Raw genomic sequence first — 23,047 nt, 5'->3', positions numbered from 1 at the left:
ACATTGTGAAAATGAATATACTACCCAAAGCAATCTATGGATTCAATGCAATCCCTATCAAACTACCAATGGCATTTTTCACAGAACTAGAACAAAAAATTGCACAATTTGTATGGAAACACAAAAGACCCCGAATAGCAAAAGCAATTTTGAGAGAAAAAAAAAAAAAAGGAGGTGGACGAATCAGACTCTCTGACTTCAGACGATACTACAAAGCTACAGTAATTAAGAGAGTATGGTACTGGCATAAAAACAGAAATATAGATCAATGGAGCAGGATAGAAAGCCCAGAGATAAACCCATGCACATATGGTCACCTTATTTTTGATAAAGGAGGCAAGAATATACAATGGAAAAAGACAGCCTCTTCAATAAGTGGTGCTGGGAAAACTGGACAGCTACATGTAAAACAATGAAATTAGAACACTCCCTAACACCATACACAAAAATAAACTCAAAATGGATTAAAGACCTAAATGTAAGGCCAGACACTATAAAACTCTTAAAGGGAAACACAGAACACTCTATGACATAAATCACAGCAAGATCCTTTTTGATCACCCTTCTACAATAATGGAAATAAAAACAAAAATAAACAAATGGGACTAATGAAACTTAAAAGCTTTGGCACAGCAAAGGAAACCATAAACAGGATGAAAAGACAACACTAAGAATGGGAGAAAATATTTGCAAGCAAAGCAACTGACAAAGGATTAATCTCTAAAATATACAAGCAGCTCATACAACTCAATATCAAAAAAACCCCAAACAACCCAATCCAAAAATGGGCGGAAGACTTAAATAGACTTTTCTCCAAAAAAGATATACAGATTGCCAACAAACACATGAAAGGATGCTCAACATCACTAATCATTAGAGAAATGCAAATGAAACCACAATGAGGTATCACCTCACACCAGCCAGAATGGCCATCATCAAAAAATCTACAAACAGGGCTTCCCTGGTGGCGCAGTAGTTGGGAGTACACCTGCCAATGCGGGGGGTGCGGGTTCGTGCGCCAGTCCGGTAAGATCCCACGTGCCGCAGAGCGGCTGGGCCCATGGGCCATGGCCGCTGGGCCTGTGCATCCGGAGCCTGTGCTCCGCGACGAAGAGGCCACAGCAGTGGGAGGCCTGCGTACCACAAAAAAAAAAAAAAATCTACAAACAATAAGTGCTGGAGAGGGTGTGGAGAAAAGGGAACTCTCTTACACTGTTGGTGGGAATGTAAATTGATACAGTCATTATGGAGAACAGTATGGAGGTTCCTTAAAAAACTAAAAATAGAACTACCATATGACTCAGCAATCCCACTACTGTGCATATACCCTGAGAAAACCGTAATTCAAAAAGAGACATGTACCACAATGTTCATTATAGCTGTATTTACAATAGCTAGGACATGTAAGCAACCTAAGTGTCCATCAACAGATGAATGGATAAAGAAGATGTGGCACATATATACGATGGAATATTACTCAGCCATAAAAAGAAATGAAACTGAGTTACTGGTAGTGAGATGGATGGACCTAGAGTCTGTCATACAGAGTGAAGTAAGTTAGAAAGAGAAAAACAAATACCGTATGCTAACACATATATATGGAATCTAAAAAAAAATGGTTCCAATGAACTAGGGGCAGGACAGGAATAAAGATGCAGACATAGAGAATGGACTTGAGGACACAGAGAGGGGGAAGGGTAAGCTGGGATGAAGTGAGAGAGTGGCACTGACATATATACACTACCAAATTTAAAATAGATAGCTAGAGGGAAGCAGCTGCATAGCAAGGGGAGATCCGCTCGGTGCTTTGTGACCACCTAGAGTGGTGGGATAGGGAGGGTGGGAGGGAGATGCAAGAGGGAGGGGATATGGGGATATATGTATACATACAGATGATTCACTTTGTTATACAGCAGAAACTAACATGCCACTATAAAGCAGTTATACTCCAATAAAGATGTTAAGAAAAAGGAAGTTTACAACTAAAGATCTCTATTTTTTCCTATAAAGACACATACATAAAACCCAATCCTACCTACACTCTAAAAGCATAAAAATAGAAAATTAAAATGTTTCCAGTTTAGATGGGATTAAATATAGAAAATCCTAGTCTAATATAATTATTCTGATTGATAATTAAAATAAGTTGTTTTCAGGTGGCCTTTCGAAAGTATATTATCCGATGAAGGAAAGCATGCCTGCTCTTCAAAAGAGAACGATAACTTTCTGCTGCTGAATTTTAGGATAAATCACTGACAGAAATCCTACGATTACTGCATTGCACTGTACATGCTGTTAAGGAATGTGGTAGGACAGCCCACAGAGGGAGCCTGGGAATGAGGGACAGCTGACTTCTCCGAATTAGGGTTGATGGAGGATTTGTCATATTATTACTCTAATGTTCCTTATTCACCATTAACATTCCCACTTTCACCCACAAATGTGCAGTGTGGAGTACACAATAGTATGTCAACATGAACATTTAGTTCTGAGTAACTAAAAAAAAATTTAAAAAGAGCAAGTGTAACCAGAGGTTTTTACGATTGTACTTTCACTTCTCAGCAAGGAACCTTGCTTGAGATTGTCCTTTTTCCCCTTAAGGGATCATGAATGATTAAAAACTTGGTAATAAAAAAAAAAATGAATTACAAAACATAGAAAGCCAATCATTAGTTTGCTATCAGTGACATAAAATACAACTACTTCCTTAGTTCACTCTTATCAGTGTCACATCTAGGGACATTTCTTTAGTAGGTCACAAATTGTGTTCAATATATCTGAAAGTATAGGTTCTTTTAGGCTATGTGTTCACTCCTAATAAACAAAATAGGACTGCAGAGGAAGTCTATTGTAAAGAAAAGCACATCCCAACAGGACACACTGATGACACTTTTGTCCAGATCCATTTAAGTTTTGCCACCTGCTAATCAGTTGGCATTTTCTTTCAGTTAAGTTCAATATCTGAAGAGAACCTAGTTAGTTACAATGCATATCATGTTTAACTTCTCAAACGGTTTCTTATAATATAAACAAAATATGATTGTAGATAAACATTCTCCCCCGTCTCTTAGGCACATCTAATTATGATACTACAAAAATGAAAGGTAAAAAATTCAGCATAGGGTTGTTTAATGTGCATCTTGAATCAGGGCCTGCATTGTTTGGAAATAAAATTGAAAGCAAGAAAGAAATTGAACATATATTATATTAGAGAGTGAATGCTTTTCTGTAGCATTTGCTTCTGACTAATATCCTTCCATATATGTAAAAGCAAACCTAGTAGACAAATAAGCAAATCTTTAAGCAAACTCCAGTTCAGTATTCTAGCGTTGTATTTAATTTTGCTTTAAGGGTTGCTTTTGTTTTGTTTTCCCTCCTGGAATAAAATTAGCTGGGAACTTGGCAATGTTTTTGTCATCTGAATTCTTAGCCTTGTTTATTTATTTTTTTGTACTTATTGCTGCAGTGGTGTTTTCCATTCTAAATTTTCTTCCATGAGGAGAAATAAGAAATAAGCAAACAAAACAATCTGGAAAATAAGTATACATCAGAGATTCCAGTAAGAATAAGTGAGCATACCCAGTGAACTCTTTATAGCAGACCTCAGACCAAAACCACTGACATCTTCCTAAGCATATTCCTGGGAGCAAATACAAGGTCAACAGAACGGATGATATGTTATAAAATCTTCAGATTTAAAGGAAACACGTAGTTTTTTCTTTCTAATAGTTCACACTTGAGTAAGAAAATGTCAACCACCATATACGGAGCAAAAAATGTCCCTTGGAAGCACTGTAAACGATTTGCAAGGGCTACGTTTTGGTGCAGTCAGATGAAACAGGGAACAAAGAAAGTCTCCGCCATCATGGAACATAGCAGGCAATGCTCTCTTAGTCTCCAAAACCTTTCATATAACATTTGGGTAATCAATCTACAGTGACATGCTCTTCACTACACTGTGCCTCTATTTGCTGGAACTCTGAAGTCATGGGGACATTTTTTGAAAGTTTTTTTTAACGTTTCAGGGGTGTTCTGAATACAGCACTGTTACCACCGGGAAGAGATAAGAAAGCTTTAACCCACCTCTTTACCTTTGAGTGCAAAACATCAAACAATACTCACAGATGAAAAGAAACGTTCTCACCTCACACTGGTCAGAATGCCCATCATCAAAAAGTCTACAAATAATATATGCTCAAGAGGGTGTGGAGAAAAGGGAAGCCTCCTCCGTTGTTGGTGGGAATGTAAACTGGTGCAGCCACTATGGAAAACAGTATGGAGGTTCCTTAAAAAACTAAAAATAGAATTACCATATGATCCATCAATCCCACTCCTGGGCATATATCCAGAGAAAACTATAATTCAAAAAGATACATGCACCCCAATGTTCACAGCAGCACTATTTACAATAGCCAGGACATGGAAGCAACCTAAATGTCCACTGACAGATGAATGGCTACAATTAAATAGTACTCAGCCATAAAAAGAATGATAATGCCATTTGCAGCAACATGGATGGACCTAGAGATTATCATACTAAGTGAAGTAAGTTAGAGAAAGATAAATATCATATGGTATCACCTACATGTGGAATCTAAAAACATGATACAAATAAACTTATTTACAAAACAGAAAGAGACGCACAGATATAGGAAACAAACTTATGGTTACCAAATGGGAAAGGGGGGGCATAAATTAGGAGTCTGGGATTAACAGACACACCACACTACTATTTATACATAATAGATAAACAATGAGGACCTGCTGTATAGCACAGGAAACTATATTCAGTGTCTTATAATCACCTATAATGGAAAAGAATCTGAAAAAGAATACATCTACGTATCTGTATATATTAAGATATCTTAATCACTTTGCTGTACACCTGAAACTAACACAACATTGCAAGTCAACTATAATTCAATTTCAAAAAACCCAGAAAAGTTTTACTCATTGTTTCCCCACAGGAAGGGCACAGAGCTTGGTTGTGCATTGTCTCAGTTACTGAGGGCTATTCATCAGATTTCTTTAAGAGATCACACATACAGGACAAACATTCGTGGACAGAACATAAACTGGGATGGGTACAAGTGTGTCAGTTATCACCTTCTGCCTGAAAGAGCATTCGGTACAAATCTGTTTTAGATATACTTGCCAGAAAAAAGGCACAGAGGTGGTTCTCAATGTATCATATCCCAGATTCCATCATTAAAACATCGTGGCATCAATTGTCTTCAATTCCATGTAAATTTTGACATTGCAACGACTGTTGACTGGCTCCAAACCAAGAATAAAGCACACATTTCCATGAATCCTAGACCCTAGTCATCCTAGGTTAGCCATGTCAAAAAGCCAGTTGTTACAGATTTCCTTTTTCTGCATATTGATAAATGTTATTTTCTTAATAAGAAAGACTTGAAAAACTACCGTATCTTGCCACGCTTTGCCCCTACCAAATACTGTTTAGAGTTTTCCCTATCCCTCAAAACTTAGGCACATGAATAACTGAACAATGTTTGGGAGCTGTAGCCGTTTCTGTTGGTGGCCTACGTGTGCGCCCAGGCCTTACCATTTCTACGCATGCCAGAGGCACCCACACCCTGATCCCTGGGACCTGTGCATATTATGTTCTTTGGGGAAAAAAGCGTTTTGCAAGTGCAATTAGGGTTATGAACCTTGAAACTGGGAGATTATTCTGGATTATCTGTGTGGCCCCAATTTAATCACATAATCCCGTAAAAGCAGAGAATTTTCTCCAGCTGAAGTTCAAGACATGGAACAGAAAGGAAAGGGAGAACGATTCTAAGTAGGAGAGGGCCTAACCCACTGTTGCTGGTGGGTATCTTCATGAGAAGGAATGTGGGCAGCCTCTAGGTACAAAGGAAACCCCAGTCCTACAACTACAAGGAACCAAATTTGTCCAACAAACTGAATGAACTTAGAAACAGGCTTATCTCTGGAACCTCCAGGAAGGAACACAACCTGGCTGACACCTTGATTTCAGCTTTCTGAGACTCTAGCAGAGGATTCAGTGGAATCAAACTGTCCCTGGACTTCTGACTTTCATAACACTGAGCTGTAAGTGGGTGCGGTTTTAAGTTGCTAAATTTGCAGTCATTATAGAAAACTAAAACACAGACCAACCTCCAATTGCCAAGACCACATCTCTTTCTCTGAAGGCTCTCTCTGGCCTTTAGAGCCTACTCTGTCCTAGCAGGATGCAGGCGGACACAAGTGCCAGGGAACTGATCACAGATGGGGATACCCCAGCTCCCTCACGTCTTCGGTGGGGTAACGTTGAGGTGTGTGCTTGGCATTGCTGCCAGGGTTTCCTGACAGGGCTAAACTCCAGTGGCCCACAGGGGTGACATACTTGATAATTCCTTTTTTTTTTGGCTTCTTTCCCTTCTGCATATTACTTCCCTGATTTCTTGTGATGTTTCTCAGAATCTATTTCCAAATAAGCAACTTAAGTCCAGGTCTCAAGATCTACTTCTGGGGCAACCCTAACTAAGGCAGCACTATTCTTCCTATCTCATCTCTCCTATAAAATTTTAATCAGCTGATAATTATGAGAATATTAATAATGGCTAAATTTTTTTCTCAAGAATTGATTATATATCTTTGTGATAGCAAACACTTTATATCTTATTTAATCTTCTCAACAAAATCAGGAGGTTGGAACTGGACAATCCACCACTGAGTGGGTAAGAAAACTGAGGTTTAGGGATGCTATGCAACTGCTAAAGATTTCACATGGAATGCAAGAAAGACACTCACACCGTACCTACGTGATTCTAAAACCCATGCTCCTTAAAAAATGGTATTTTACCCCCGTCAGGCCTCTTTATTTCAGTGTATAAGCTAGAATACTGTTGAGTCCACAGGAATCATGTTATGAAATTCTCTTCAACAGAGAGCGAGAAGTAGATACAGAGAGAACAGCATTTCCCAGGGCTTCAGCAAACCCTGCTGGAGAAATGCTGCATTTGAAGCTTCAGGGGCCATGGCTTTTTCACTGCTCTGTCCTCAGGAGCTGACAAAGACCCTGACACATTACCAATGCACGTTCACAGAATATACGGATGAATCTCTAATCTCCTCAATGGATTACAGTTCCTTTACTTAGGGACCCTATTCAGATTTCTTCTGTCTCCTCATTTTCATTTTAATGAGTCTTATATCTCTGTAAGCTCTCATTAGGAACTTGTTGAAAGACTGTTTTGCCAGGCCAGTGACTTATATTTTCCAGGCTGACCTAAGGTATCTCTGCTAAGCCTCAGTGCAGGCAGCAGACAGGCAGGAAGAGCCAACATACGACCCTCTGTCCTTCTGTATGGAAACTTGTCCTTCACTAGTGTATTCCCCAGAGGCTATTCTATAATACAACTGACACGAGCCAAACATTCATATGCACTGTCTTGCTGCTTTACATAATCTCTCCTAAGTAGCAACCATGGATGGATGTCAGAATTGGGGAACATCAAGAAATGAAATGATTTACTCAAGACTGTACATTGAAACAATGACAATGCTCTAAAAACAATAACTTGCCCAATTACTCCTAGTTTAGGGCTCACTCTAATTACCAAAATGTGCTAAAGAGTAGAGTTTCTTTAAAAAAATTTTTTTGAAGAAATGACACTGCACAAATTGATAACATCCACACAGGGTGTTTTAATAAGAAAATCATAAAGATACATATCTGTAGCCTTTGAATAAACTGGGTTTTCTTCCCCATGGACCCTATTGTAATTTATCTCCAGAATCAGACATGAGAAACTATTGAAGAAGGTAAGAGTAAAGTGTTATCTTTCAGGAGAAGAAAAATAGACCAAAAGTAAGAAAAGCAGAAAATAAGCTTAAATGAGACAAGTTTTATAAAATATTAAGCACAGTGTCTGGTAAAGGCCCCATAAATCTGAGCCTTAATTATTTGTGTGGTTTTTGGTTGTTTTTTTTTTTTTTTTACAATGGCATGGTAATAGTTTAAGTAGTGATGGACAGCCAATGCAAACGTTAGAACAGTCTAATAGAGCTTGATGTCTAAGCCCCAAGGGACAGACTGGCACAGAGATCCATCCGCTTTAGGAGCTCAGCTCAGCACTCAGTATCTTGGCAACTTTGGTCAAGTTATTTGACAGATATTCCACTCAGCTCGGGCTGTCATAACAGAATAATCTAGACTGGGGGGCTTAAACGACAGAAATTTACTTCCTCAGAGTTCTGGAGGCTCCAAGTCCAAGATCAGTGTACCATCATGGTCATGTTCTGCTGAGAGCTCTCTTCCTGGCTGTCCTCAACTGACCTTTCCCAGATAAATGCACATGAAGAAAAGGAGCTCCCTCTCTTTCTCTTCTTACAAGGCCGCTAATCCCCTCATGGTGGTCTCACCCTCAATGAACCATTCTAACCCTAATTATCCCCCAAAGGTCCCATCTCTGAATACAGTTATATTGGGGGTTAGGGCTTCAACATACGAACTTTGAAGAGGCAGGGGAAATCACACCCAATCAGTCCATAGCAGCAGACTTTCAGTTTCTGTTTTCCTATTAAAAGTGGGCACTTCAACACAACATTGTAAATCAACTATATTCCAATTAAAAAAATATTTTTTTTTAAAAGCAGAGACTTCAGGGGAGACCTTCAAGATGGTGGAGGAGTGAGATGTGGAGATCACCTTCCTCCCCACAAATACATCAGAAATACATCTACATGTGGAACAACTCCTACAGAACACCTTCTGAATGCTGGTAGAAGACCTCAGACTTCCCCAAAGGCAAGAAACTCCCCACGTACCTGGGTAGGGCAAAAGAAAAAAGAAAAAACAGAGACAAAAGAATAAGGAAAGGACCTGCTGCTCTGAGAGCGAGCTGTGAAGAAGGAAAGGTTTCCACACACTAGGAGCCCCTTCGCGGGCGGAGACTGCAGGTGGCGGCGGGGAAGCTTCGAAGCCACAGAGGAGAGCACAGCAACAGGGGTGCGGAGGGCAAAGCGGAGAGATTCCTGCACAGAGGATCGGTGCCCACCAGCACTCACCAGCCCGAGAGGCTTGTCTGCTCACCTGCCTGGGCGGGCGGGGCTGGGAGCTGAGGCTCGGGCTTCGGAGGTCAGACCCCAGGGAGAGAAGTGGGGTTGGCAGCGTGAACACAGCCTGAAGAGGTAAGGGCACCACGGCTAGCCGGGAGGGAGTCCGGGAAAAAGTCTGGACCTGCCAAAGAGGCAAGACACTTTTTCTTCCCTCTTTGTTTCCTGGTGCTCGCGGAGAGGGGATTAAGAGTGCTGCTTAAAGGAGCTCCAGAGACGGGCGCGAGCCGCGGCTATCAGCACAGACATCAGAGACGGGCATGAGATGCTAAGGCTGCTGCTGCTGCCACCAAGAAGCCTGTGTGCGAGCACAGGTCACTGTCCACACCTGCCCTCCCAGGAGCCTGTGCAGCCCACCACTGCCAGAGTCCCGTGATCCAGGGACAACTTCCCTGGGAGAACACACAGCACACCTCCGGCTGATGCAACGTCATGTCGGCCTCTGCCGCGGCAGGCTCGCCCCGCCCTCCGCGCCCCTCCCTCCCCCCCCCCCCCCCGGCCTGAGTGAGCCAGAGCCCCGAATCAGCGGCTCCTTTAACCCCGTCCTGTCTGAGCAAAGAATAGACGCCCTCTAGCGCCCTACACACAGAGGTGGGGCCAAATCCAAAGCTGAGCCCCGGGGAGCTGTGAGAACAAAGAAGAGAAAGGGAAATCTCTCCCAGCAGCCTCAGAAGCAGTGGATTAAATCTCCACAATCAACTTGATGTACCTGCATCTGTGGAATACCTGAATAGACAAGGAATGATCCCAAATTGAGGCGGTGGACTTTGGGAGCAACTGTAGACTCTGGGTTTGCTTTCTGCGTCCAATCTGCTTCTGGTTTTATGTTTATCTTTGTGTATTGATTTCATTGCTCTCTTCCTTTTTTTTTTTAATATACATATATATATTTTTTCCTTTTTATCTTTTTGTGAGGGGGTATGTGTATGCTTCTTTGTGTGATTTTGTCTGAATAGCTTTCCTTTTACCATTTGTCCTAGGGTTCTATTTATTTTTTAACTACTTAAAAAATTATTTTTAATAATTTTTTTAATTTTAATAACTTAATTTTATTTATTTTACTTTTTTCTTCCTTTTTCACCCCTTTTCTTCGGAGCTGTGTGACTGACAGGGTCTTGGTGCTCTGGCCTGGTGCCTCTGAGGTGGGAAAGCTGAGTTCAGGACACTGGTCCACCAGAGACCTCCTGACTCCATGTAATAACAAACTGCGAAATATCTCTCAGAGATCTCCATCTCAACGCTAAGACCCAGTGCCAATCAACGACCAGCAAGCTACAGTGCTGGACACCCTATGCCAAACAACTAGCAAGACAGGAACACAACCCCACCTATTAGCAGAGAGGTTGCCTAAAATCATAATAAGGTCACAGGCACCCCAAAACACACCACCGGATGCCAACTAGCCCACCAGAAAGACAAGATCCAGCCTCATCCACCAGATCAGAGGCACCAGTCCCCTCCACCAGGAAGCCTAAACAATCCACGGAACCAACCTGGGCCACTGGGGGGAGACAGCAAAAACAATGGTAACTACGAACCTGCAGCCTGTGAAAAAGGAGACCACAAACACAGTAAGTTAAGCAAAATGAGAAGACAGAGAAACACACAGCAAGTGAAGGAGCAAGGCAAAAACCCACCAGACCTAACAAATGAAGAGGAAATAGGCAGTCCACCTGAAAAAGAATTCAGAGTAATGACAGGAAAGATGATCCAAAATCTTGGAAATAGAATGGAGAAAATACAAGAAACGTTTAACAAGGACCTAGAAGAACTAAAGAGCAAACAAACAGAAACAACACAATAAATGATATTAAAAATTCTCTAGAAGGAATCAATAGCAGAATAACTGAGGCAGAAGAACGTATAAATGACCTGGAAGATAAAATAGTGGAAATAACTACCACAGAGCAGAATAAAGAAAAAAGAATGAAATGAATTGAGGACAGTCTCAGAGACCTCTTGGACGACATTAGACACACCAACATTCGAATTATAGGGGTCCCAGAAGAAGAAGAGAAAAAGAAAGGTTCTGAGAAAATATTTGAAGAGATTGTAGTTTAAAACTTCCCTAATATGGGAAAGGAAACAGTCAATCAAGTCCAGGAAGCACAGAGACTTCCATACAGGATAAATCCAAAGAGAAACATGCCAAGACACATACTAATCAAACTATCAAAAATTAAATACAAAGAAAAAATATTAAAAGCAGCAAGGGAAAAACAACAAATAACATACAAGGGAATCTCCATAAGGTTAACAGCTGATCTTTCAGCAGAAACTCTCCAAGCTAGAAGGGAGTGGCAGGACATATTTAAAGTGATGAAAGGGAAAAACCTACAAATCAGATTACTCTACCCAGCAAGGATCTCATTCAGATTTGATGGAGAAATTAAAAACTTCACAGACAAGCAAAAGCTAAGAGAATTCAGCACCACCAAACCAGCTTTACAACAAATGCTAAAGGAACCCCTCTAGGCAGGAAACACAAGAGAAGGAAAACACCTACAATAATAAACCCAAAACAATTAAGAAAATGTTAATAGGAACATACATATCGATACTTACCTTAAATGTAAATGGATTAAATGCTCCCACCAAAAGACGTAGACTGGCTGAATGGATACAAAGACAAGACCCGTATATATACTGTCTACAAGAGACCCACTTCATACCAAGGGAAACATACAGACTGAAAGTGAGGGGATGGAAAAAGATATTCCATGCAAATGGAAAACAAAAGAAAGCTGGAAAACCAATTCTCATATCAGAGAAAATGGATTTCAAAATAAAGACTATTACAAGAGACAAAGAAGGACACTACAGAATGATCAAAGGATCAATCCAAGAAGAAGATATAACAATATTTATGCACCCAACATAGGAGCACCTCAATACATAAGGCAAATGCTAACAGCCATAAGAGGGGAAATCAACAGTAACACAATCAGATTATGGGACTTTAACACGCCACTATCACCATGGACAGATCATCCAAAATGAAAATAAATAAGGAGACACAAGCTTTAAATGATACATTAAACAAAATGGACTTAATTGATCTCTATAGGACATTCCATACAAAAACAACAGAATATACTTTCTTCTCAAGTGCTCATGGAACATTCTCCAGGACAGGTCATATCTTGGGTCACAAATCAAGCCCTGGTAAATTTATGAAAACTGAAATTGTATCAAGTAGCTTTTCAGACCACAATGCTATGAGACTAGGTATTAATAACAGGAAAAAATCTGTAAAAAATACAAACACATGGAGGCTAAACAATACACCATTAAATAACCAAGATATCACTGAAGAAATCAAAGAGGAAATCAAAAAATACCTAGAAACAAATGACAATGAAAACACAACGACCCAAAACCTATGGGATGCAGCAAAAGCAGTTCTAAGAGGGAAGTTTACAGCAGTACAATCCTACCTCAATAAACAAGAAACATCTCAAATAAACAGCCTAACCTTACACTAAAGAACTTAGAGAAAGAAGAACAAAAAAACCTCCAAAGTTAGAAGGAAAGAAATAATAAAGATCAGATCAGAAATAAATAAAAAAGAAATGGAGGAAACAATAGCAAAGATCAATAAAACTAAAAGCTGGTTCTTTGAGAAGATAAACAAAATTGATAAACCATTAGCCAGACTCATCAAGAAAAAAAGGGAGGAGACTCAAATCAATAGAATTAGAAGTGAAAAATAAGAACTAACAACTGACATTTCAGAAATACAAAGGATCATGACAGATTACTACAAGCAACTATATGCCAATAAAATGGACAACCTGGAAGAAATAGACAAATTCTTAGAAAAGCACAACCTTCTGAGACTGAACCAGGCAGAGACAGAAAATATAAACTGACCAATCACAAGCACTGACATTGAGACTGTGATTAAAAATCTTCCAACAAACAAAAGCCCAGGCCCAGATGGCTTCACAGGTGAATTCTATCAAACATTTAGAGAAGAGCTAACACCTATCCTTCTCAAACTCTTCCAAAATATAGCAGAGGGAGGAACACTCCCAAATTCATTCTACGAGGTCACCATCACCATGATACCAAAGCCAGACAAAGATGTCACAAAGAAAGAAAACTACAGGCCAATATCACTAATGAACATAGATGCAAAAACCCTCAACAAAATACTAGCAAACAGAATCCAACAGCATATTAAAAGGATCATACACCATGATCAACTAGGGTTTATCCCAGGAATGCAAGGATTCTTCAGTATATGCAAATCAACCAATGTGAAAAACCATAACAAATTGAAGGAGAAAAACCATATGATCATCTCAATAGATACAGTAAAAGCTTTTGACAAAATTCAACACCCATTTATGATAAAAAAAAAAAAAAAACCTCCAGAAAGTAGGCATAGAAGGAACTTACCTCAACATAATACAGGCCATATATGACAAACCCACAGCCAACACTGTTCTCAATGGTGAAAACCTGAAACCATTTCCTCTACGATCAGGAACAAGACAAGGTTGACCACTCTCACCACTATTATTCAACATAGTATTGAATAATAGTGGTGAGAGTGGACAACCTTGTCTTAACCACAGCAATAATAGAAGAAAAAGAAATAAAAGGAATCCAAATTGGAAAAGAAGAAGTAAAGCTGTCACTGTTTGCAGATGACATGATACTATACATAGAGAATCCTAAAGACTCTACCAGAAAACTACTAGAGCTAATCAATGAATTTGGTAAAGTAGGAGGATACACAGTTAATGCACAGAAATCTCTTTCATTCCTATACACTAATGATGAAAAATCTGAAAGAGAAATAAAGGAAACACTCCCATTTACCATTGCAACAAAGGGAATAAAATACCTAGGAATAAACCTACCTAAGGAGACAAAAGACCTGTATGCAGAAAACTATAAGACACTGATGAAAAAAATTAAAGATGATACAAACAGATGGAGAGATACACCATGTTCTTGGATTGGTACAATCAACATTGTGAAAATGACTATACTACCCAAAACAATCTACAGATTCAATGCAATCCCTATCAAATTACCAATGGCATTTTTCACAGAACTAGAACAAAAAATTTCACCATTTGTATGGAAACAGAAAGGACCCCAAATATCCAATGCAATCCTGAGAAAGAAAAACGGAGCTGGAGGAATCAGGCTTCCTGACTTCAGACTATACTACAAAGCTACAGTAATCAAGACAGTAAAAAAAAAAAAAAAAAAGACAGTATGGTACAGGCACAAAAACAGAAATAAAGATCAATGGAACAGGATAGAAATCCCAGAGATAAACCCATGCACATATGGTCACCTTATTTTTGATAAAGGTGGCAAGAATATACAATGGAGAAAAGACAGCCTCTTTAATAAGTGGTGCTGGGAAAACTGGACAGCTACATGAAAAAGAATGAAATTGGGACACTTCCTAACACCATACACAAAAATAAACTCAAAATGGATTAAGGACCTAAATGTAAGGCCAGATACTATAAAACTCTTAGAGGAAAACATAGGCAGAACACTCTATGACATAAATCACAGCAAAATTCTTTTTGACCCACCTCCTAGAGAAATGGAAATAAAAACAAAAATAAACAAATGGGACCTAATGAAACTTAAAAGCTTTTGCACAGCAAAGGAAAGCATAAAGAAGATGAAAAGACAACCCTCAGAATGGGAGAAAATATTTGCAAACAAAGCAACTGACAAAGGATTAATCTCCAAAATTTACAGGCAGCTCATGCAGCTCAGTATCAAAAAAACAAACAACCCAATCCAAAAATGTGCAGAAGACCTAAATAGACATTTCTCCAAAGAAGATATACAGAGTGCCAACAAACACATAAAAGGATGCTCAACATCACTAATCATTAGAGAAATGCAAATCAAAACTACAAGGAGGTATCACCTCACACTGGTCAGAATGGCCATCATCAAAAAATCTACAAGCAATAAATGCTGGAGAGGGTGTGGAGAAAAGGGAACCCTCTTGCACTGTTTGTGGGAATGTAAATTGATACAGCCACTATGGAGAACAGTATGGAGGTTCCTTAAAAAACTAAAAATAGAACTACCATATGACCCAGCAATCCCACTACTGGGCATATACCCTGAGAAAACCATAACTCAAAAAGAGTCACGTACCACAATGTTCATTGCAGTTCTATTTACAATAGCCAGGACATGGAAGCAACCTAAGCGTCCATCGACAGATGAATGGATAAAGAAGATGTGGCACATATACACAATGGAATATTAGTCAGCCATAAAAAGAAACGAAATTGAGTTATTTTCAGTGAGGTGGATGGATCTAGAATGTGTCATAGAGAGTGAAGTAAGTCAGAAAGAGAAAAACAAATACCGTACATTAACACATATATATGGAATCTGAAAAAAAAAGGTCACGAAGAACCTAGTGGCAGGACGGGAATAAAGACGTAAACCTACTAGAGAATGGACTTGAGGACATGGGGAAGGGGAAGGGTAAGCTGGGACACAGAGAGAGAGTGGCATAGACATATATACACTACCAAATGTAAAACCGATAGCTAGTGGGAAGCAGCTGCATAGCACAGGGAGATCAGCTCAGTGCTTTGTGACCACCTAGAGGGGTGGGATAGGGAGGGTAGGAGGGAGAGATATGCAAGAGGGAGGACATATGGGGATACATGTATATAAATATATAGCTGATTCACTTTGTTATAAAGCAGAAACTAACACAACATTGTAAAGCAATTATACTCCAATGAAGATGTTTAAAAAAATGATTCTGAAGAACCTAGGGGCAGGACAGGAATAAAGATGTAGACGTAGAGAATGGACTTGAGGACACGGGGAGGGGGAAGGGTAAGCTGGGACGAAGTGAGAGAGTGGCATGGACATATATATACTACCAAATGTAAAATAGATAGCTAGTGGGAAGCAGCCGCATAGCACAGGGAGATCAGCTCAGTGCTTTGTGACCACCTAGAGGGGTGGGATAGGGAGGGTGGGAGGGAGGAAGACGGAAGAGGGAGGACATATGGGGATATATGTATATGTATAGCCGATTCACTTTCTTATGAAGCAGAAACTAACACAACATTGTAAAGCAATTATACTCCAATAAAGATGTTAAGAAAGAAAAATAAAAAGCAGAGAGTTCAGAACAGGGATGCAAAGTTTTTTTCTCTGAATTTTTGTGAGAACTGTGTAAAGCAGTACATAAGTACGGACTCCCTGTAGACCACACGTAATGGGAGATGGACAGATGTCAGGCTCCCCACCCTGCCTCTGGGATATCACGTCATTGGAGCCATTCATTCCTCTCACATAAAAGGTCAGCCCGAAGGAAGAGCCAACTAGGGCCATTCATTTCCAGACTCCGGATCTCAGATTCTCTATCTGTTTAAGCTCAGATCAGAGGTTTCCTAAAATCCCTCCACTTCTGACGTTCTCTTCCAATGCTTGTTTCATGTTATTACTGACATTGGCTTCTTAAAATAATTAATGTTTTATTTTACCCAGTATGCTGAATTTTAGTAGCAAGAAAACCGTGAAACCTAATTAAAGCTCTGAAATATAGACTTATAACCAGATTTGATTATGTTATTATTTATCACAAATTATAAAAGATATATTCTAATATTTCTCACAACTCTTCTGATAATTTTCATTAGAAACACTCTAGCATTTATTAGAATGGTTCAGTGCTAACTGCATAACATAATAACTAGCTAAAATGATAGAGAACATTCTTGAAAGGAGGATGACTTAGGCATATTATTGACGTCAAACACTTTGCTAGTTTTGCTTTATTCAGAAAACAAAATTATTTAACAAGTATTTTGTTAGTTATAAATTACATAAAAACAAAAGAAAGACCAAAACCAAACTGACAAACAAACCCAAAGGGGGATGCACTCAGAACATTAACATTGAACAAGGTCTGTCACTACTAGGCTCACATGGTAAAACTGGCTTCCTTACGGACCACCCACTGTCATGAATATTATCTACAGGTCAATAAATCACAATATTGGTATTGTACATTGAAGACTAAAATTCCAAAGTTCTAATTTCTCCATATCTTGGTCAGTACTTGCTGTCTTTTGGGTTTTTATGGATAATGGTCATCGTAACAAGTGTGACTTGACAGCTCATTGTGGTTTTGATTTGCATTTCCCTGAGGGTTAATGATACTGAGCATCTTTTTCATATCAGGTCATTAATCAACTCATTTTAAAATTAGCTTCTTAGGGTTTTTTGTGTTTTTTTTTTTTTTGCTATTGAGTTGTAGGGGTTCTTTATGTATTTTGCAAATTAACCCCTTATCTGGTATATAGTTGGCAAATATTTTCTCTCATTCCATAGCTTTGCTTTTCACTCTTGTTTCCTCCGCTGTGCCTTTTTGGTTTGATGGCATCTTACTTGTAAATTATTTTTGCTTTTGTCGCCTATGCTTTTGGTGTCATATCCATGAAATCATTGTCAAAACCAATGCCACTACAGAAAACAGTATAGATGTTTCTTTCTTTTTTTATAAAGTTTTCAGTTTTGTTTATTTATTTATTTGTTTATTATTTTTGGCTGCATTGTGTCTTCATTGCTGCGCACGGGCTTTCTCTAGTTGCAGCGAGCAGGGGCTACTCTTTGTTGCGGTGCGCAGGCTTCCCATTGCAGTGGTTTCTCTTGTTATGGAGCATGGGCTCTAGGTGCGCGGGCTTCAGTAGTTGTGGCAAACGGGCTCTAGAGCGCAGGCTCTGTAGTTTTGGCTCACAGGCTTAGTTGCTCCACGGCATGTGGGATCTTCCCAGACCAGGGCTCGAACCCGTGTCCTCTGCATTGGCAGGTGGATTCTTAACCACTGCACCACCAGGGAAGCCCTAGATATTTCTTCAAAAATTATAAACAGAACTATTTTATGATCCAGCAATCACACTCTTGGGTATTTATCCAAATGAACTGACATCAGCATTTCGAAGAGATATTAGCACCTTAATGTTCAATGGAAGCACTATTCACAGTAGCCAAGATGTGGAAACAATCTAAATATCCTTTGACGAATGGATAAAAAAAATGTGGCATATACATACAATGGAGTATTATTCAGCCTTACAAAGGAGTGAAATCCTGCCATTGGCAACAACATGGATGAACCCTGGGGGCCTTATGCTAAGTGAAACAAGCCAGTGTGAGGACAAACATGGCATGACTCCACTTATATGAGGAAACTAAAACAGTCAAGCTCATAGAAGCAGAGAGTAGAACGGTGGTTATTTGGGGCTGGAGGAAGGGGGGAAATGGGGAGTTGCTCGTCAATGGGAATAAATCTGAAGTATGCAAGATGCATCCTTAGAGAGATCCACTGCACAACATTGTTTCTATAACCAACAACACTGTACTTTATGCTTAAAAATTTAAGAGGGGGCTTCCCTGGTGGCACAGTGGTTGAGAGTCCGCCTGCCGATGCAGGGGACACGGGTTCGTGCCCCGGTCCGGGAAGATCCCACATGCCGCGGAGTGGCTGGGCCCGTGAGCCATGTCCGCTGGGCCTGCGCATTCGTAGCCTGTGCTCCGCAACAGGAGAGGCCACAACAGTGAGAGGCCCACACACCGCAAAAAAAAAAAAAAAAAAAAAAAAAAAATTTAAGAGGGAGATTTAATGTTAAGTATTCTTGCTACAATAAAAGACTAAAATTAGCAGCCAGTAGGCTAAGACTTTGAGCATGACCTTCAGTAAAAAAATAAATAAATCAGTGAAGAAACAAGAAAGTTAGTCTAATTAACAGCTTCAGAAGCTTTTTCTTTAACAATAATCCTCAGATACCCCAGCATTAAGCTGGCATCATGACGGAGGAGGATGGTGAATGCTTCTTTCCCATTTTGCTCTGTGTACTTTTCAACTGTTAAAATCTTTTTAAAGTATCTATCCAAGCATGGTTTGTGGAAAAGACATAAAAAGCTAAAGAAAGAAAAAAAAAACATATTATGCATCGGGACTCATTTGAACGATTTATTTTAAAATGTTACTGAAAAAAAGAAAGAAAATTCTTTAGTACACAGAATCCATCTCTGAAATCCTTTGGGGAGATACAAATTTATTTTGCACACATAATCTGGCAATAAAATTATGGCATACTCATACAAACATTTTCTAAAATAATGCAAATCACTAGGTAATTTCCAGATCTCCATATTATTTGCATATTTAGCACAGGCTACTTCTAGAAATCGATTCTGCAGAAGGACTAGGATGTGTGCACCAAAAAAAAGAATAACGCTAGGAGTTATTAAATGATGACTATGCCTCTCTTTTTACCTCATTTAATACTGACAAATACCCTTTCCTACAGATTACTCCTCTCCCCACGAATGACCCCACATGACGATTCTCAAGGGAACCATTATCAGGAGAGGAGGCGGCATGTGCCTTGCTGTTTGTCCTGACCATAATGTCTGGGAAGTAGTCACACCATTTATAGAAAGAGGAAGAGCTGGAGAAGTCCTAATTTGAGAAATAATATAACAAATTAAGATTTGGAATGCCGTGTTTAAAGTGACATTAAATCATCCACAGTTAGATTTCTAGAGGTTTTAAAAAAAAATCCTTCTCTTAGAGAAAAATTTTACAAGGAGACAGAGGGTACAAAGAGGTGAAGGTGAAATCTAGGCAAGTTCACTGTCATGATTTTTAAGGACGAAGGGATTTTTAAAGCTTAGGGCAATGTATTAGCTTCGGATTGCTGCTGCTGTAACAAATTACCCCAAACGCAGTCACTTAACTCAAAAGAATTACCTTATAATTCAAAAGAGAAAAAAATATAAAAGGGGTCTCACTGGGCTAAAATCAAGGTATTCGCAGAGCTGTGTTCCTTCTGGAAACAGTGAAGAATCTCCCAGGGGAGAACATGTTTGCTTGCCTTTTCCTGCGTCTAGAGGCTGCCTGCCTTACTTGACGCACGGTCCCCTTCATCTTTAAGCCAGAAACTGCATCACTCTGACCTCTGACTCTGTGGTCATGTCGTCTCTCACTCTGACTCTCCTATCTCCCCCTTTCCCTTTTAAAGACCTTTGTGTTTAGATTGGGCCCACCCAGATAACCCAGGACAATCTCCCTACCTCAAGATCCTTTACCTAATCATATATTTGCAAAGTCCCTTTTGCCATGTAAGGTAACACTCACACAGGTTCTGGGATTTAAATGCTGACATATTTGAAGGGCCATTATTAGGCTGTCAACCACAGAGACAGTTATAAACACATATGGATGTCAGTGAGATATCAAGAGGGGAAAGAGAAGGTGTGGAGGGGAAATGAAAATGAAGATGGAGATTCTCATTCAAATAGCTTACCAGTGTAAGGAAGAAGAAAGTCAGATGACTAAACAGCTATCTCAGTTGCCCCTTATAGACCATGAGATACTTTTTAGACTTAAGTCTAAATATACATTAGTGGGACTTCCCTGGTGACAAAGTAGTTAAGAATCGCCTGCCAATGCAGGGATCACGGGTTTGAGCCCTGGTCCGGGAAGATCCCACATGCCGCGGAGCAACTAAGCCCATGTGCTACAACTAGTGAACCTGCGCTCTAGAGCCCACGCTCCACAACAAGAGAAGCCACCGCAATGAGAAGCCCGCGCACCACAAAAAAGAGTAGCCCACGCTCACTCCAACTAGAGAAAGCCTGTGCGCAGCAACAAAGACCCAACATGGCCAAAAATAAATAAAGTAAATAAAACTAAATTTATAAATATACACTAGTATACATGTTTTACCAATTTTTTTTTTTTTTTTTTTTTTGCGGTACACGGGCCTCTCACCACTGCGGCCCCTCCCATTGCGGAGCACAGGCTCCGAACGCGCAGGCCCAGCGGCCATGGCTCACGGGCCCAGCCGCTCTGTGGCAGGCGGGATCCTACCGGACCAGGGCACGAACCCACGTCCCCCACATTGGCAGGCCGACTCTCAACCACTGTGCCACCAGGGAAGCCCATATTTTTTCTTTTTAAAAAAAATATTTTTTATTTTTTAATTTTTTAAATTTTTTAAAATATTTTTTCTAAGGTAAAATTTCCATTAGCAAAATGCATGGATCTTACAAAATGCATAATTTGATGAATTTTGATAGGTGTATACACGTGATTAACCACCACACCAATCAAGATAAATAATTTTTCCACTCTAAAATAAAATGTCCTCAGATGTTCCATTTCTAGTAATATCATAAATATATGTGTATATGTATGCATGTATATACACACACACACACATATATATGTATACACACGTGTTGGAGTCTCATAAGGTTTATATATATACACCTTTCTACCAATGTATTTAGAAATTCTCAAAGGATAAGGACACTAACATCCTAACACCAGCCTAGAACACTTGCCTACAACATTCTGATAAACAACCTCAATTAAGTTTTTCTCCTATATTAAGTTGTTGATACCTACTTTTTAGGAAAATATTTTAGTTTATATTTGAGATCTCAGAAACAAAATCAATGCTAGTATAGTATTCCACCGTCTACTTTAATATTATTCTGCGTATCTACTTTTATTTACCAAGAATGCTGCTAGTACCAATCACCAGTTTTTACTTTTAGTAAAGTGTTTCCAGGCACCTGTTGGTGTCTAAATGAGACAACAAATAAGCTATAAAATCATCTAAGACAAGTGATAGATAAAATTCTGGAAAATGAGGACTGACCAAGTTAAAACTGTATATTGATCTTGAGTGGAGTTCATAAATCTAACTAAGTTGGAGAAAAACAAATAAACAAAGCAGTTCACCTGGAATTTTAGAAAAGGGCAGTAAGAAAAAATAAATATTTTTTTGCCTACCTTGCAGGGAATCAATTCCAGAAGGGAAGTTCTATGATCCAATGGATATCATGGAACCCCTGCCAAAAGCCTCGGGGAGCATAATCCTTATAATGAGTTTTAGAGACAATGAGAGAAAAATGTTCCCAGATAAACAAAGAAGCGGACAGCATCACATCACAGTGATGTTGGCATTACTGAACCGATCAAGATGAAAGCCAGGGCCAAAGTCCTATGCAAACTGGCAGAAGAGGCAAAATCAATGCAAATGACTTGAAGGTCGAAAGCCAGAAGCCCTGGCTGAGAGATAAAGCTAAACGTCACGCAGATATGAGGATGGTCTCAGAGGGAATGAGCGGTTTAGGTGAAGCAGCTCACAACTGACAAAAGGGACTGTCTGCCACGTTAAACGCTTATTAGCAGTGCTTATGACTCCATGCTTGGAGAAAGCTGAGGCTTAAATTTATTCAAATCTTGGTTACTTTCATGCAACAATCTTTGGGACAAAGAGCTGAGGGCTCTTTTGCTCAAATTTAATGTACATAAAAAAGCAGCTGAGGGACTCCCCTGGCAGTCCAGTGGGTAAGACTCCCAAGTTTCCACTGTAGGGGGTCACGGGTTCGATCTTTGGTCAGGGAACTAAGATCCCTCATGCCACATGGTGCAGCAAAAAAAATAGTTGATGTGTCGGTAAAAGAATGCAATTTTCAAAACATGGGCTTTTGTGCCAGATGGTCCAGGGTTTGAGTCTCCTATGCCCCTATGTTAACTATAGAAACAAGACTAAAGCTGTCATACTAAGGAGATTTGAAAAAAAAAAGAATCCTATCTAGATTTAGATGATGCATATCCTTACACGAGAGTCTGTCTTCTGGTTGTTTGAATTCATCCTAATATTCAGTTGATGTTGCTACTTTACACAGTAACGGTCAAGTGATGCTTTTTGTTTTTTTAATCGACTGAATACACAAATACCCATATATCACACACACCTGTATTTATATGTCTACAAACCCAATTTAAAAACCATAAAACAGTGGTGCCTAACAGTAACTTAGTAATAAGCCTGAAATTGTTATAAGCACAAACACTTTAGCTGACTTTTAAAAGAATACTACCACTTGTAAGCAAATACTTTTTAAAGAA

The sequence above is a fragment of the Stenella coeruleoalba genome, assembly GCF_951394435.1.
Source record: "Stenella coeruleoalba genome assembly, chromosome: 20".
Classification (NCBI taxonomy): Eukaryota; Metazoa; Chordata; class Mammalia; order Artiodactyla; family Delphinidae; genus Stenella; species Stenella coeruleoalba.
Note: the sequence above shows the minus strand (reverse complement) of the source record.